Below are 15,702 nucleotides of genomic sequence, written 5' to 3'. Positions count from 1 at the left end.
GCTAGGATTACAGGCGTGAGCCACCGCGCCCGGCCTGATAAATGATTATTTGTCCTTCACCTACATTTTATAAGAACTACAAGAAGTCCACTCTTAGCTTTGATTGGCAGATCATCCTAAAAGAAGTGGTCATTCTTATTAAAACAAAGCCCTTTGGGTTATAGAATGGGACGAGGTGCTTTTTATATGTCTGTGCAAAGACAGCCCTGCCAGCTTTAAACCTTACCAGTGTTAAATGCATTTTTGCTAGTTTAATATGTAAGCAGCAGCGCCTTAAAATAGACAGTTTTACATTTTAACAGCTGCAGTTTAAGTGGAGCAGAGTCCGTGTGGTGATTTGTTACCTGCACTTACTCGTGAGTGTGTCCGTTCCTTTCAGTGTTTGCCAGGTAGATTCTGTGTGATGATCTTATCAACCAGCATCACTTCTATTGCAATCTGGGATAGTGTACCTTTATTGGTTTTATGCCATAGCCCAATTTTTCCATTTACTTTTTTGTATTTGTTTTATGATAAAATTTGAGCCAATCAGTAAGTTGTACATGAGCATATGTTAGAACTTATCTATCTTGTCTTTGATAAAAATTGTCCTAATTAAGGAAAAAATGTATCCTCCCCATTCTCAGTGGCTGATAAATTAACTACTTTTCTTCCGTGGTGAGCACAATTTCAGAAGTACATTTGTTGTGCTTTTTGTTTTCTCCCAGTTAATGCAATGGGCAAGACAGACTATAATTTGACATGGAATAGAAGCAGCCAGCAGCTAAGCTATGTTGCATTTGTCAACCAACTCATTAATTTGTTAATTATTCCAACAAATAATTTTTAAGAACCTATTATGTGTCACCTGAGGCTCTAGGCACTGGGAATACAGGGGTGTATCAAACAGACAAAAATCCCTGCACTCATGGAGCTCATATTGGAGCAGGGAAGCAAACAGTAAATAAAGAAATATACGCATATGTCTATATATGTTTAAATATATTTTAGGGAGTGATAAATTTAAGGATTAAAAATAAAACAAGGAAGGGGATAGGAAATTGTTGGGAGGGTGTAGACAATTTAGATAGAGTAACCAAAGATGGTCTCATTGAGAAGAGATCATTTGAGTAGACATCTGAAGGAGGCGAGGAGGCATGCCATGCAATCACCTGGGGACAGGGCTTTCCAGGCAGAGGGATCAGCCAGTGTAAAGGCCCTGAGGCAGGATGCGCCTCACTTGGCATGATTAAGGATTAGCAGGGAGACCATATGCCAGATGGGAGTGACAGAGGGTGAGAGGAGTAGGAGGTGAGACTGGACAAGTAAAGCAGGGGAAGGGTGGGTGGTGGGAAGCTGGAGTAAAATGGAAGCCACTGGAGGGTTGAACATAGGAGTGACACGGTGTGACCTACATTTCAATAGAATCGCTAGCTAAAAGATTCTCAACACCCCCCCACCTTTTTGCCATGGACCCCTTTGGTAGTCTGGGATAGCCAATGGACTGCTTTTCAAAATACCACTTTTAAATGCAAAAAGTGAAAGCTATAGGTATAAAGGAATCCAATTGTATTGAAATATAGTTATCAAAATAATAAGACTAATTTATGATTTAGCAATATATGTGCTTCTTTATTAATTCATTAAACACTAATTAAATCTAGCAGTAGGTCTATAACTACTGTGATTCCAAAGTAATAATGAGCATAAATGATATTTGGAGATATCTGCAACAATTCTGGTAGGATATGAAATTAGTCACCTTTCTGTTGGTGTGGAGTCATAGGTGCTGCTAATACACACTGCCTTGGGCCAATGCCTGCATTTTTAATGGAAGGAATTGCTAAATTTCAGTTAGAGATTAGTGAAAATAAAGGTTTTTTTCCCCATCTAAATTCAAGGACCTCCTGAATTCTCAATACAGACCCCTACTCTGACTGTTAGGTAGAGGAAAGATTAAATGAAATCCAAAAGAGAAGCGGAATGAACAAATGAAGTGTTGCCGGCGTTTCTGTTCTTGTCTGTATTTCAGTCGGCACTGGTGGAATTCCCTGCTTACCATTTCAGATCACTGGAATTCCCAGTGGCCTGGAGTACCCACTGGCAGCTTCTAATTTTTTAGGTGTCCCAGGGCAGCAGTAACTCCAAGAGGCCTTTATATTTCTCTGACTGGTTCCCTGTGGTTAAGTTGTTCAGGGGGCCTGGAGTGTGATCCTCTTGTATCCACAGATTCTCTGTATGGCCACAGGCAATCCATTCTCCTCTCCCAGGGACAGCACCCACCTTGGTTATTCCTAGTTCACAAAGATATGGAGAGTTCTTTCTATTCTAAAAAGAAATAATCTATATAAATATCTCCAGCTTGTAGAACTACCTACTATAGCCCAACTCCACTATTTTCTGCTCTGCCCGTACCACAAGCTTTTTTGCCACCGTGTCTTATGTGTTCTTTCCTTTCCTTGAAAGAGGGGAAACCCTTACCTGTCTCCTTTACTTGTTCATATTTGACCTCAAGGCTAGATGCTACCTATTCATGGAGCTGTCCCTAATTTCCTATCCCGAGGGACTCTTTACCTCCTCTGAACTTTCTTGAAACCTTCTCTGTACCTTTCCCCGTGTTACCTGACATTGCACCTTGCAGTGCAGGTATTTGTTATTAATAATATTTACCCTCCTATATGTTCTTCTAAGCTCCTATAAGCTCTGAGGGCAAGATCCATGTTACCTTTGTCCTCCATCATTCCCAGGATAGCATCTGCCATAGAGCAGCCGTGAGCCAACAGCAGCCACTCGTGATTCCTGCCCAGGACACGGGAGCGAGCGTTCTGCTGGGGTTCTTTCTCCTGCATATCTGTGAGTTCACTTAGCTTCTGTCTCACCCCCTCTTCTCCTCTGCCCAAATGGTGACTAAAGCTGCTTATGAGCTTTTATTTTTCCAAATAGAAGTAACGATTTTCATCAGTATTTTATAATACCTACTCATTTAAAGAAATTCACACAGTGTTGAGCGGTATAGAGTAGAAAGCAAAAATCACTGCAAATTCTATTATCCAGAAAGAATGCATGTAACATTTTGGTGTATATTCTTAAAGATTTTTTTTCACTCTAAAGGACTCATGCCATATATTGCATCATAATTATTTTATTTTTTTACTTAACATATTGTGACTGTTTTCTATGGCTCTAAAGGCAGTCGAGCATCATGGTTAAGAGAGTGGCTTTATTGTTTGAGTTCGAATCATGGAGTTGTCCCTTAATAGCTGTTGACTCCAGAGAGTTAGTTAACTTGACTATTTCTCAGTTTCCCATCTGTAAAATGAGTGCAATCAAAACACTGCTTGTACAAGTGTTGTGAGGATTAAATAGGTTCAGACATGTAAACACTTAGCACAGGGCCTGGCTCAGTATATGGGAGCTGTTGCTGTGATTATTTCAGCAATTTTAATGCCAAAGAGTATTCACTGCATGGCTACTCCCAATCTATTTACTTACTTTCCTGCTGATGGACATTTAGGTTATCTTTGACTTTTTACTCTTACAAATAATTAATTATGCAGTAAACATCCTTGTGCATGCATTGTTGAACACTTGTCTGACTTATTTCCTCAGGATACGTTCCAAAATGTGAAACTGGGACTTTGTGATACACATTGCTGCAATGTCCTTCCAGAAGGGTTTCCTTTACCCAGTTTACACTGCTATTGCCATTGTCCAGTGAGAGTTTTCCCTGTGCCCTCCAAAGATGCTTGCTTTCAGTTCCTCTTTCTGTCAGTGTGTTAGTGCAGTCATTGATATGTCAGCCATTGAAAACATGGAGACAGATGAGGCTGGTGCAGGGTCTCAAGTCCCCAGTTGGCTGATTTGCCTGCCTGTTGCCTGGTGGTAGCCTGAGCCTCTGTCTTTAGCCACCATGCTGTAGGAAGATGACGACAAGGTGGATGGGGCCAGGGCAGTTCATTCCGGGTGGCGGTTGCATGGACCACTCAGAATGACCACAGAACCCTGTTAACACTCAGGTATAACCAGGCTGGGATGGTGTTTCCTCCTCTGTGGTGCACACCCTTCCCCAGGGCAGCTTTGGATCTGGCTGTCTCTGTTTTCCTTTCTGTGGATTGTTTTGAGAAGGTGACACAGCTGCATTCCTGCTGCCTTCCCTCTGTTCCCCAGGGGAGGTTGTCTAGAAACACAAAACCCAAGGAGAGGAAGGTGGCATTTGGTTACTCATGCATCAAGCCTTTGGGATTTCTGGAGATGGGATTGCATTTACTCATTCTGAATGGCCAAGAGAAATATAATTTATACCTTTCAAAAATAATTTAGAGGCTTTGCTTTAAAAGCACCTACTGGTTAGTCCCTGAATGTATTAGATCCTGAGAAATTTTCATTTCTTTTTGGGACAGATTAAAAAAATCATGTTAATTCAAGGATTCGTCCTATTAACTTAAGGTACTTCTTGAAATTTGATAATTTAGGAAAAGTGAGTAGTTCAGGGATAATCTTAGTAATCTACTATCTGTATCTGCCAGAAGATGTATGGTTCTGATTGCTTTGGATTATAGGATTTAAACATCGTAAAATTTTTCTAGCACACTAAATGCAGTTATGGCAGTCTGATTGTCATATTTTAATTTTATTTCAGAAAAAAAGCACTGAGTGACAATTGTCATTAGTTGGGCAAGATAGAGGCATGATTGAATTTCACCTTCAATTATTATTCACTTAATTTCATTATTCTCCGATTTTATGGAAAATTGGTCTGTGATTGACGAATAGTGGCAAGGCTATGAAACTGACATGTGTGTGCCTTTTTCCTGGGACATCAGTGAGTGTCCACGAGATTGGAGCTTTGGTCAGGAGTGGGTGTATCTAGCAGGAGCAGTGCTGCCTGCAGAAAGTGGTAGCAGGTTGTACATTTGCAACGAGGTTAGTGCATGGGCACAGTATAGCATTCTGGCACTGAAAATGTTAGAAAATTTAAGACAGACTGTCTTAGAGAAAATCACTAACCTTTAGACTCAAACTGTATGAAGCATGCTTTTGAGTTTCAACAAAAGGTTAAACTTGCTTTTACCTTTCCTTATTTTAAGAGTTTTGGTTGTCTGACAATGGAAATGCCATGACTGAATTCTAAAAGAACAAATGTTGGGGGAATATCCTAAGTCACTGTCAGCAGATGAAGTGTTAGTACAATTTGTCATTCCGAGCTTTCTGAGCTTTTAGCTTCCAAACAGGTGTCTAAGGTCCTTTTACTCTACCTGTAAGACATTGGTTCTCAACTAGGGATGATTTTTCTCCCCAAAGGACATCTGGCAGTATCTGGAGATATTTTTGGTTGTCATAACCTTGGGCGGGGCTGTGCTACTGGCATCTCCTGGGTGGAGGCTAGAGAGACTGCCAAACATCCTACAGTGCATAGAACAGTCCCCACAAGAATTACCTGGCCCCACAAGGTCAATAGAGCTGAAGTTGAAAAACCCTCCTGTAGAAGTTTCCAAGGTCCAGGATATCTCCAGGAAAGCTGGCTGGCTACCAGGAAGGTGTTCAAAGGTGCTGTTTCCCTGGTAACCTTATTACAGGTAGGGAGGGGTTGGCTCTCTCTCAGCCTTGCAACTTGAGAAACTCATTCTCAGGTGTCCCAGAGCTGATCAAACTCTAGGGGGTTAACTTGCATGGAAACTCACAGGAAACTGCATAAATAAACCTCTTCCTGTCTTACTAAGTTCCACTAATAAACAGAATTAGTGGAGAAAGTGGACACTTGTGTTGACTACAGAGCTCATGTGCTCCCTGTCAGCAAGATGCATGGAGATCCAAATCACCAAGAGGTGCCTTGGGGAGCCTGGAGTCAGAAAAAGGGGATGTGTTTTGGACGTTTAATGATACCTGAAACTCTGAGGTCTTGACACTTAAAACCCCATTCTTGAGATGTCCCACCATCAGGGTGGACGTGCTGGATCTTCAGGATAAGACCCTTCTCCTTTAGCCACTGCTGGCTTGGGTCTTGGGAACCAGCTTCCATATTTCACACTTTTCTTCTCTGTTTCCACTACTGACAAACTGCCTTTCATTATCCATATTGATCCTTTTCATTAATTTACTCCTTAGTCTTATTGGCTCAGGGGAGAGGAATTGTTTCAAAAATATCTGTCAAGCACCACTGTGTGACAGGGATAATCAATATGAAGAGTGATATTAGGACACTGTCCCTAACTGGAGGCTTTCTCTGTCTAGTGGTAGCACTGATGTGACAGCATTTCAGAAGACTGTGGGCAGGACAGTGATGGGGACACACGGGATTCTCTGTGTGGACGTACAGAGGACACAGACCTATGCTCCAGTGTCACTAGCAGTGTCTGCTTTGATCTATCAGGCACTGATTTTATAGTTTCTGGAGGGCGATCTTACCCCTGTGATTCCCAGTCCTGGGAGAAGCAGGGGTGGGGAACCTGCAGCCTCGAGGCCACTTGTGGCCCTTCAGATCCCCAAGTGCAGCCGCTGGACAGAATCCAAACTTCACAGAATAAATCCCTTCATTATAAAAGGATTTGTTCTGTAAAAGTTGGATTCAGTCAAAAGGCCTCACTCAAGGATCCAGAAGGCCACGTGGGGTCCTAAGGCCTCACGAAGGGAGTTGTCATCACCCTTGTGGACTATGTGCTGTCCCTGGGTTCTGTTCCAAGAACGGATGTCAGGTCTCTGGATGATGAAAGAGTCCAGTATGCCACTTAATCTTCACCTTTTCCCTCTCAGTAATGGAGGCAGTCATTTCACACGTTTTTGAATGCCTGTAGTCAACCCACCAGGAAATATAGCCAGGGCAGAGGGGAGTGCAAGGATGATGCAGAGCTCTTGTGAAGAGAGGAATTCTGCAGAGGGTAGCAATACTTGAGTGAACTTGATGTGTTTTTCCAGGATCCTGCTGAATCACTCAGCAAAACCAGAAACCTGTTAAGTGCTAAGTCACAAACAATGCCCCTTTCGTCTGAACGGGCCAGCACTGGTCAGGATGGTAGGAACACAGAGAAACAGAAACATTGGATGGAGTTAAGCAGAAGGGGAGAATATGCTGGATGTACACATTTTTCTTCCCCAAAGCCTGCTGGTTTGGGTCATGTTCTGCCCATTTCCCTGGATCCTTCCTTGACCTCCCCAACAACTAAGAGGGCTCTTGCTTTCCTACACTAATTGGAGTCAGGCAGACCTACCTGAGTTTGAATCCTGCTCTGGTACTCCTTAGGTTTGTGATTTTGGACAAGTAGCTTCTCTGTGCCTCAATGTCCTACCTATAAAATGGGACTAATAATACTTAGCACTTAACAGTGATTGAGGAGAGAGGAGATATATGCAAAACTCCTACGAAGTTTCCTGGCTTCTTGTGGGATGCTGAAAATGCTAGTTATCATTTTATGTTGAGAAGTCATACTTAGGATGCGCATGCTCTTAGAGGGTGTCAGTTGACATAAATTCACAGTAAGAGGCATTGACTAGTGTTACATCTTTTCTGAAAATCCAGTTTTTGGATAGGATTCATGGTGATGGAAAATGGGGCAAGGCACAGGAATTCTGAGTTTTGCAGGGAGGGAGAGAGAGAAGGACAGCCTGGGCTGGCATTTATTCTTCAGACATTGACTAAAGGCCCAACAGGTACCAGTGTGTATATAAAGGATGCACTTGGCTCACCTCTCAGTGTGTCCCTGAGCCAGCCCTGACCTTTCTGTGGTGATCTAGTGCAATGAACTTCTAGGCAGTGCTTGGGGTTTCTTGGTAGTGCTGTGTAGCCTAAGTACTTGTTATTTTTTTCTTCAGTAATTAATATACTGATATCAAAGCTGTTTTCAGTTAATTATCTCCCAGCCAGATTAATCTTACCTTCCCTTAAAATGTGCCACAGTTGGAAAGGTATCTGTTAGGGAAAGGAAGACGTATGTGTGTGCTATATTCTTTTTAAAATGTGCAGCAACATTTCTGTGTTTCACTGGAACACAAATATCTGAGGCTGAGCCAATGGTTTGCTACTGGAAGATTGTGGAGGAGGAGAAGGAGGAGGAGGAGGAGAAGAAGGATTAGGAGGAGCAGGAGAAAGAGGAGGAGGAGGAGGAGAAGGAGGAGAAGAAGGATTAGGAGGAACAGGAGAAAGAGGAGGAGGAGGAGGAGAAAGAGGAGGAGGAGGAGGAGGAGAAGGAGGAGGAAGAGGGGATTTTGGCTTCTGAATTGATTTTATTTACTCCTGTTGAGATTTCTTTACCTCCTCTGCTAAGAGTTTCATCTCAAAAGTTCAGTTTAGGTGGAGCTGCATTTTACTTCTAGATCATTCTTCATTACCGTCTATCTCTGCTATAGGTGGGAATTTACCACCCTGCAAAGCCCGAATGTGCTGAAGGATTGCTCTGCCTGCTGGGACCAACTCAGAAACTGTGTTCCTGCTTCGCCCCCTGCCCCCGCCCCCTCAGTGTTGTTAGGACATTATGACTTGTTTATTTGGTTTTGGGCCTGTGAGCTCTGGGGGTTTGGGGGTAGGCACTGCATCTGGTTTGTTTTCCCAATGCCTAAGATAACTCCCAGCAGATCTTAAACCACAATGACTGTTTGTTTAATGACTGATATAGCCAGAGGCACTTCTTTCATGTCTTTTGCTCAGAATCAATATGTTTTTCTTCTTTTTTTCCTCCTCCTTTTGCACCTGGCGCTGATTGGAAAACATGAAAATCAATGGATGGATGCTTCGATGCTAGTAGGCATCAGTGGGAATGCCTCAACATGAGATGAGACTTAACCTGGCTGGGAATCGGCATTTTTTTTGCTTTCTTCAATTTATTCAGAGAGAGAAACTGAAATTTGTCTTTTTGTTTGCTTTGACACAGACATAAAACACCCTTCCCCCCAACCACACACAAATTAACCAGAGGATTCTGTGTTAGCACCTGTAGTCATTTCTGATGTGTGAAATATAACAGTGGGCAAATACGGCAAAATTGAATTTGGCCAGCCTTTGAGATCTATTGATTTCAAATTAGAGCAGCAGTGTTAATTCTATTAGAGCAGTAACACCCAGAAGTTGTTCTCTGAGATGGATTAAAATTTGTTCATTTAGAAGCTTATAAGTATATCATTGATGAATTAGCTGGGAGAATAACACTCCTACAAGAAACTGCATGGGAGTGAGTGACTCTGTCTAATTCTAGTGCCTGGTTTTATCTTCGGATGTCTCACTGGCTGGTGCCAGTGGAGAAATCCCGAGCATTCCACTGCAGTTGAGTTACAAGAGTCCTGAAACCTATCCACGTCTCTGTGTAGCCACCTGTCCCATGGGAGTGATGGTTCCACAGGGAGATAAAGACCATCTCCTGCATGAGAAATCAATGGGGCTCTCAGATTTGGGTCTAATCTATAAAGTACCCAGACCACAGAGTCTGAGGTAGAATGTCTTGGGTGTATTTCCTCCTTGGAGTTACAACTTGGCTAATGGTTTTTTCTGCAGGTGAGAGTGATTTTCCAGCAATTGCTTTGGCCTGTACAACCAGAGAACAGGATTCTCCTTTTTGGCCACTAAATGCCTATGTGCACCACACGGTCCACTGAGGGGAGAAGGGTGGAGCTTCTTGGATCATGATGGACGTCCCACTGGGCAGGATGAAGGCAGAGCGTGTGTCATCACCACCTCAAGGGTAAGAGTCACCTTTCTCTTTTTTATTTTCTCTGGTACATATTATTTATCCAAGGAAGAGGAGTATGAATCTTATGGTATAGTGACAAAGGTGAAGGGCAGACACCAGGGAGACTCGTCTGGTTGTCATATCCACTGGGCAGTTGGGATAGACGATTAAAGGGGCAAGCATCAGGTGAGAAGGATTAGATTGACATTGTGCTGAGGGACATCACAGGCCACTCTAGAAAACTCTGTAGTCCACATTCCCTTCTTCTCCCTTTTTTGACATTTGTGATTCAGATTTGAGAGAGTGACACTACTATGATAGTGATTAGATTCCTTTCGTGTTCATATGAGCCAGTCTGGCTTAAAATGGGTGTCATGGAGCAGGAATTGGTCAGTCTGGCTCAGGTCACAGACCAGGTAGCTTATCAGAAGTACCTGGCCCAGAAACACATCTGTGTTTGAACCACATAGTATTTAAAATGTGCTAGATCTATTCTAACTAAACTCAAGATATCTTGCATAATAATCAGGGTTTCCAGGTTCTCCTGGAACACTGAATGATAGATATGTCTATACTGGTTCTCTGACCCCAAAAAGGACTCCGGTGCTGAGTAGCCTCTGCCTCTTAGACAAGAGTGGGTAGTTCACCACAGTCCTTGACCAGCCCACTTCATTTGTTTGATTTGGTTGGCCACTGGAGGTATTTAATTTTGCCATGTTTGATCTAGATCATTCTTCTAGCTCTTTGATAAAAGCAGTGGTAGCTTTTGTTAATTCCTGCACATAAAAGCAAATATCTTTTATTAGACGATGGGCAGCAGTTAGCATAAGGGGCTATAGCTGCAGTGAGGACAGTGCATGAACTCTTCCATGGAGGAGCTTGGAGTCTAGAGTAAGCAGCCATCAGACTTGTGGTGAGTATGGAGATTTGTAGAGACTATTCTAATACCCTGTGATGTGTGCTAAAATAAAGGTGTACACAACAGGCTGTGGGAGAAGGAGAGTAGAGCGAGGGAGGCAGAGAAGAGAGAACTGTTGGCCTCGATGCATTCAAGTTATCCAAAACTCCCTCCCCAGACACCAGAGCTTTCCCGGTACAGACATCTGTATGTGTCTCCATGCAGCCCGGCTCAGCTGGAGATGTGATGGAGCAACTACAGCAGGGTTAGGGGCCCCTCTTGTGGCAAAGTCCACATTTTTCCTGTTTCTGTTTGAAAAGCTATCATCTGTGATTCTTTGCTTTTTACAAAGAGGACAGCTTTCTGGCTGTTTGGCTCACTAAATCACTCAGCCTTTGGAGCAGGACTCTGCTTGGAGATGAGCTGTGTGAATTACAGAGATCCCTGGAGCTTCCAAAAAGGAGCAGTTACACTATATAGAGATCCAGAGGGCATGAGTACAAGTTTAACAGGATTGCACCAGTTGGAGGGAGCAAGAGAGGAGGGAAGGGAATAGGGCCAGGAAGGGGCTAGGGAGAAATACTATTATGTCACTCTTCAGAATGAAGTTTTACGTGAGTCTTGTTTTTTATGTTTCAAAAGACTTTTGCATTTGGTATTTAATATTTTATCTTCAAGGTGGGTTTATCATCTCCTTTCGTGGATCAAGAATCTACCTAGCCAAGGTCATGTGGCTGGGAAGAGGCAGCTTGAGCACAAGTTTTCTGAGTCCTAGCCTTTTGCTCTTGCTAGTTGCCTCTGAGAGTTCAGTATGAATCAGGGGACACAGTGGGTTCATTTTGTTTAGTTCAACCTTTACAAGTCGGGTTCAGGTTATGAATGCTCTGAAATAGGGTGACCTGGGACCCTGGAGACTGGTAGGACCTGTGCCATTGCTGCGTTGTCAGCGTGGCCCTTTCTGTCAGAACACAGACCCGGGAGGGAGTTTTCTTGCCTGTTTGGCCAGTGGGACTCACCTTGTACATCAAGGCTTCCTCAGTGGCCTGGGCTACACCACTTCGAAGGCTACTGGAGGGAATGGCCCCACGTAGGAGCCTCTCATGCCCAGACAGTGCAGTATGAGAAGATCATCCCCTGGGGAGGCGCCTGGTGGAAGGATGCTGAGGAGGAGACATGGGTGTGGATTGAGATTGAGTTTAGCTTTTTAATTTTGTTTACATTTGCTTAATTTTATTTTGTATATCCTCACATGGCATGGCCAGAAATTGAATTTAGCATGACCTACTCTATCAAAAACCTAAATAATTTTTCTTTTACATTTAATAGAATAAAATAAAGCCCTTAGAAGAATGTTCCATAAAGATGGCAACAGGAATTCTGAAAATGTCCTATTTTTTTCTTCGATGAAAGGACTAATGTAGATTTTTGGACAAGTGGGCAGGAAAAATGAATCTAGGTTTTTATTTACTTTTATGGAACTGATTTTAAAAAGTGGTTCTGTCCAATAAGAGGAACTGGCTTGTATTATTATACTTTCTTTTCTGAGCAAAGCAAGTGCATTGTCAAAGATGGCCATGTACATGTGTGTACATATGTGTGTCAGCCTTGAAAAGACACAGTTTTGAGAGTATTTTTTTTAAATGAGTTGAGAGCATGAAGCAAAGAGAGCAGGAAGTGGACTAAAAGGAGGCGAATAAGCGGCTTTGAAAAGGCTTTACAGGGTGCCAGTTGTAGAGAAGTGAGTCAATGTAGTTTTCCTTTTAATCTGCCAGTGAGTATTTTGGATTTTTGACATCTTTTTCTTTCTTTTCAATTTTATAAACACCAAGAGACGCAAGAAGCCCAAATACTCTGTATGGTGTTCTCACCATGAGTGATTTGGGTTGATAGTAAGTAGGTGAATCGATACAGTGAGCCTAAGTTCTTCTTGAGCAAGAGAATGAAAATAGCAGCTGGTTCTTCTCTTTTGCAGCTGAATGCTTTGTATCCACAGACAAGCCTGATTTGAGAGACCCTGTGTCCACAACATGCTAATAATGTCAATGCCCCTACAGAAGTCTATAGCATTCTTCAATGAGAATGGTTGAGAAAAATATGCAAATTTGAATATTAGCCAGTCTCTACTTCCTCCCACTTTTTAAAAGATTTAAATGCTCATATTTGAGGCATAGTAGAAAGAGTTTGCCCTAGCAGCTGGGTCATGTTGGCCAAACTCTGAGCCTTAGGTTTCCCCGTTTGCAATACGGAGTCTAAGATCTACTGCTTAGGGTTGTTGAAGAATTAAAGGAAATGATTCATTCATTCATTTATTCTTACTCATTGCCTGCTAGTTGCTAGCAACTGCTACTTGCTGAGTCCCACTGGCTGTTCATTCATTTATTCCTACTCATTGCCTGCTAGTGTCCGTGTACTGCACCACTTGCTGGAAATAAAAGGGCAAACAATTGTGTATATGAAAGCACTTGCCACACTGCATGGCCTAAATAAAGGTGCTTAGTACATTTTTCTTAAAACACTTTTAATAGAGAATCTTAACAAGTACAAAAATAGAATAATACATTAAACTCCTGGGTACCTAGCCATCACCCACTGCAGCAATTATTAATTATTACCCATGGCCATCTTGTATGATGGCCTTCCCCATGTATTATTATGAAATAAATCCTGTACATTGTATAATTGTATGTATAAATATTTTACTATGTCTTTCCAAAAGATAAGGATTCTTTTTTAAGAATTTAAGTACAATACCCTTCGGACCTGAAAAATTAACAATAATTCTTTTATATTATCAAATGTCTAGTTGGTATTCACATTTCTCTGATTTTGACAGACTCACACACACACACACACACACACACACACACACACACACACATATAGACAGCATTTGGCTTGTTAGAATCAGGATCAATACAAAGGCCATACTTTCGATCCACTTGATGTGTTTCTGATTTGATCTGTTATTTGTCCTGTATGTTTTTTCATAGTCTGGATTTTGCTGATTGCATCCCTGTGGTGTCATTGAATATGTTCCTCTGAAATCTTTATTTCAGTAAAATCTATTTGATTATATTAGGCTTGATCAGTAGGTTCGGATATTGTAACTCTGATCTCCCTATTTTGAAGCTCCTTGTTAACTTTTTATCTGGGTTTTAGCAGCCATTCATGATCATTGCCTAGATCCGTTATTTTATTATGAGTTGCAAAATGTGAGATTTTAATTTTCATTCCTTCGTTATTCATTAGCTGGAATCCTTTTTTAAATGACAGTGTTATCAAGATATACTTCACATGCAATAAAATCTGCCTTTTAAAAGTGCCTAATTCTGTGGCTCTTAGTATATTCATAAAACCATACAATCATCTAATTCCAGAACATTTTTATCACCCCCAAAAGAAACCCATACACATTAGTAGTCCCCATATCTCCTGCCCCTAGCTCCTAGGGGCACTAATCCACTAATCTACTTTCTGGGTTTGACTCTTCTAGATATTTCATATAAATGGAATAATAGAATATACAGCCTTTCTGGTCTGGCTTCTTTCATTAGCATAATGTTTCCAAATTATGCATGTGGTAGCATGTATCAGTTCTTCATTTCTTTTTATGGCCAAATAATCTGTTGGATGGATATACCACATTGCGTTTATCCATTCATCAATTGATGGACATTTGGGTTATCTCCCCTTTTTGGCTATTATGAATAATGCTGCCATGAACATTAAGTACACATTTTTGTTTGAATATATGTTTTTGGTTCTCTTGAGATTCTACCTGGGAGTGGAATTGCTGGGTCATATGGTAACTCCGTGTTTAACTTTTTGAGGAATGGGTCTACACTGCTTTCCAAAATGGCTGCACCATTTTATATTACCACCAGTGACACACAAGGGTTCCAATTTCTCCACATCCTTGCCAATACTTGTCGTATTATGATACAACACTTGTATTATTATTACTTTTTGACTGTAGCCATCATAGTAGTGTGAAGTTGTATCACACTGTGATTTTGATTTGCATGTCCCTAATGTAATTTTAAAAATTCTGTTAGTATTTTTATTACCTTGATTGATTTACATATGTTAATTCAACCTTACATTACTGAGGTAAATCCCACTAGTTATGGTGTTAATATATCATCCTTCTTATATATTGCTGGATTTTGTTTGCTAATGTTTTGTTGAGGATTTATGCATCTATATTCATATAGATTCATACTATCCCAATATTCATAGGGGATATTGGTCTGTAGTTTTCTTGTGATATATTTTTCTAGTTTTGGTATCAGGGTAATACTGGCTTCATAGAATGAGTTGGGAAGTATGCCTTCGTCTTCTGTCTTTTGGAAGAGTTTATGAAGGATTGGTGTTAATTCTTTAAATGTATAGAGTTTATCAGTGAAGCTATCTGTACCTGAGCTTTCCATATGGAATTTTTAAAATTGCAAATTCAATATCTTTGTTATAAGTTTATTCAGATTTTCTTTTTCTTCTTGAATCAGTTTCTGTAGGCTGTATCTTTCTAACAATTTGTCTGCTAGGTTATCTAATTTGTGGACACATAATTGCTCACAGTATTTCCTTGTAACTCTTTTCATTTTTGTAAGGTTAATAGTCATGTGTTCTCTTTCATGGTTGATTTTACTAATTTGAGTCTTTTCACATTTTTTCTAGGTTAGTCTAGCTAAAGATCTGTCAATTTTTTTGAACTTTTAGAATAACCAGTGACTTTCTGATTTTCTCTATTTTTATTCCTATTCTCCAAGTTATTTATTTCTACATTAATCTTTATTATTTCTTTTTTTAGCTTACTTCAGATTCAGTTTCTTCCCTTTTTAGTTTCTTAAAGTAGAAGGTTATCCATCTTGTAATATAGATGTGTACAGCTATAAAAGTTCCAATAAGCACTGCTTTAGCTGCACCCTGTAAGTTTCTTATGTTGAGCTTTCATTTTTGTTCATCTCAAAGTATTATTTCTTTTTTTTAGCTTACTTCAGATTCAGTTTCTTCCCTTTTTAGTTTCTTAAAGTAGAAGGTTATCCATCTTGTAATGTAGATGTGTACAGCTATAAAAGTTCCCATAAGCACTGCTTTAGCTGCACCCTGTAAGTTTCTTATGTTGAGCTTTCATTTTTGTTCATCTCAAAGTATTTTTATTTTATTTTTTTT

The 15,702-nt window shown here is 40.9% G+C and overlaps 1 protein-coding gene across 2 annotated transcripts in view; it reads left to right on the top strand.

The window, feature by feature from the left end:
- KCNS3 (potassium voltage-gated channel, modifier subfamily S, member 3) overlaps positions 1 to 15,702 on the top strand; it is a 38,829-nt gene that overhangs the window by 14,762 nt on the left and 8,365 nt on the right. For both annotated transcript variants that reach the window (XM_012653081.1, XM_012653080.1), the window contains exon 2: positions 9,458 to 9,644. The gene's annotated coding sequence lies outside the window, so the exon portion shown is untranslated. The remainder of the gene's footprint in view (positions 1 to 9,457; positions 9,645 to 15,702) is intronic.

Source organism: Propithecus coquereli, unplaced genomic scaffold, assembly GCF_000956105.1.
Source record: "Propithecus coquereli isolate 6110/MARCELLA unplaced genomic scaffold, Pcoq_1.0 Scaffold41, whole genome shotgun sequence".
NCBI classification, from domain to species: domain Eukaryota; kingdom Metazoa; phylum Chordata; class Mammalia; order Primates; family Indriidae; genus Propithecus; species Propithecus coquereli.
Note: the sequence above shows the minus strand (reverse complement) of the source record. Positions and strands in the feature narration are given on the sequence as shown.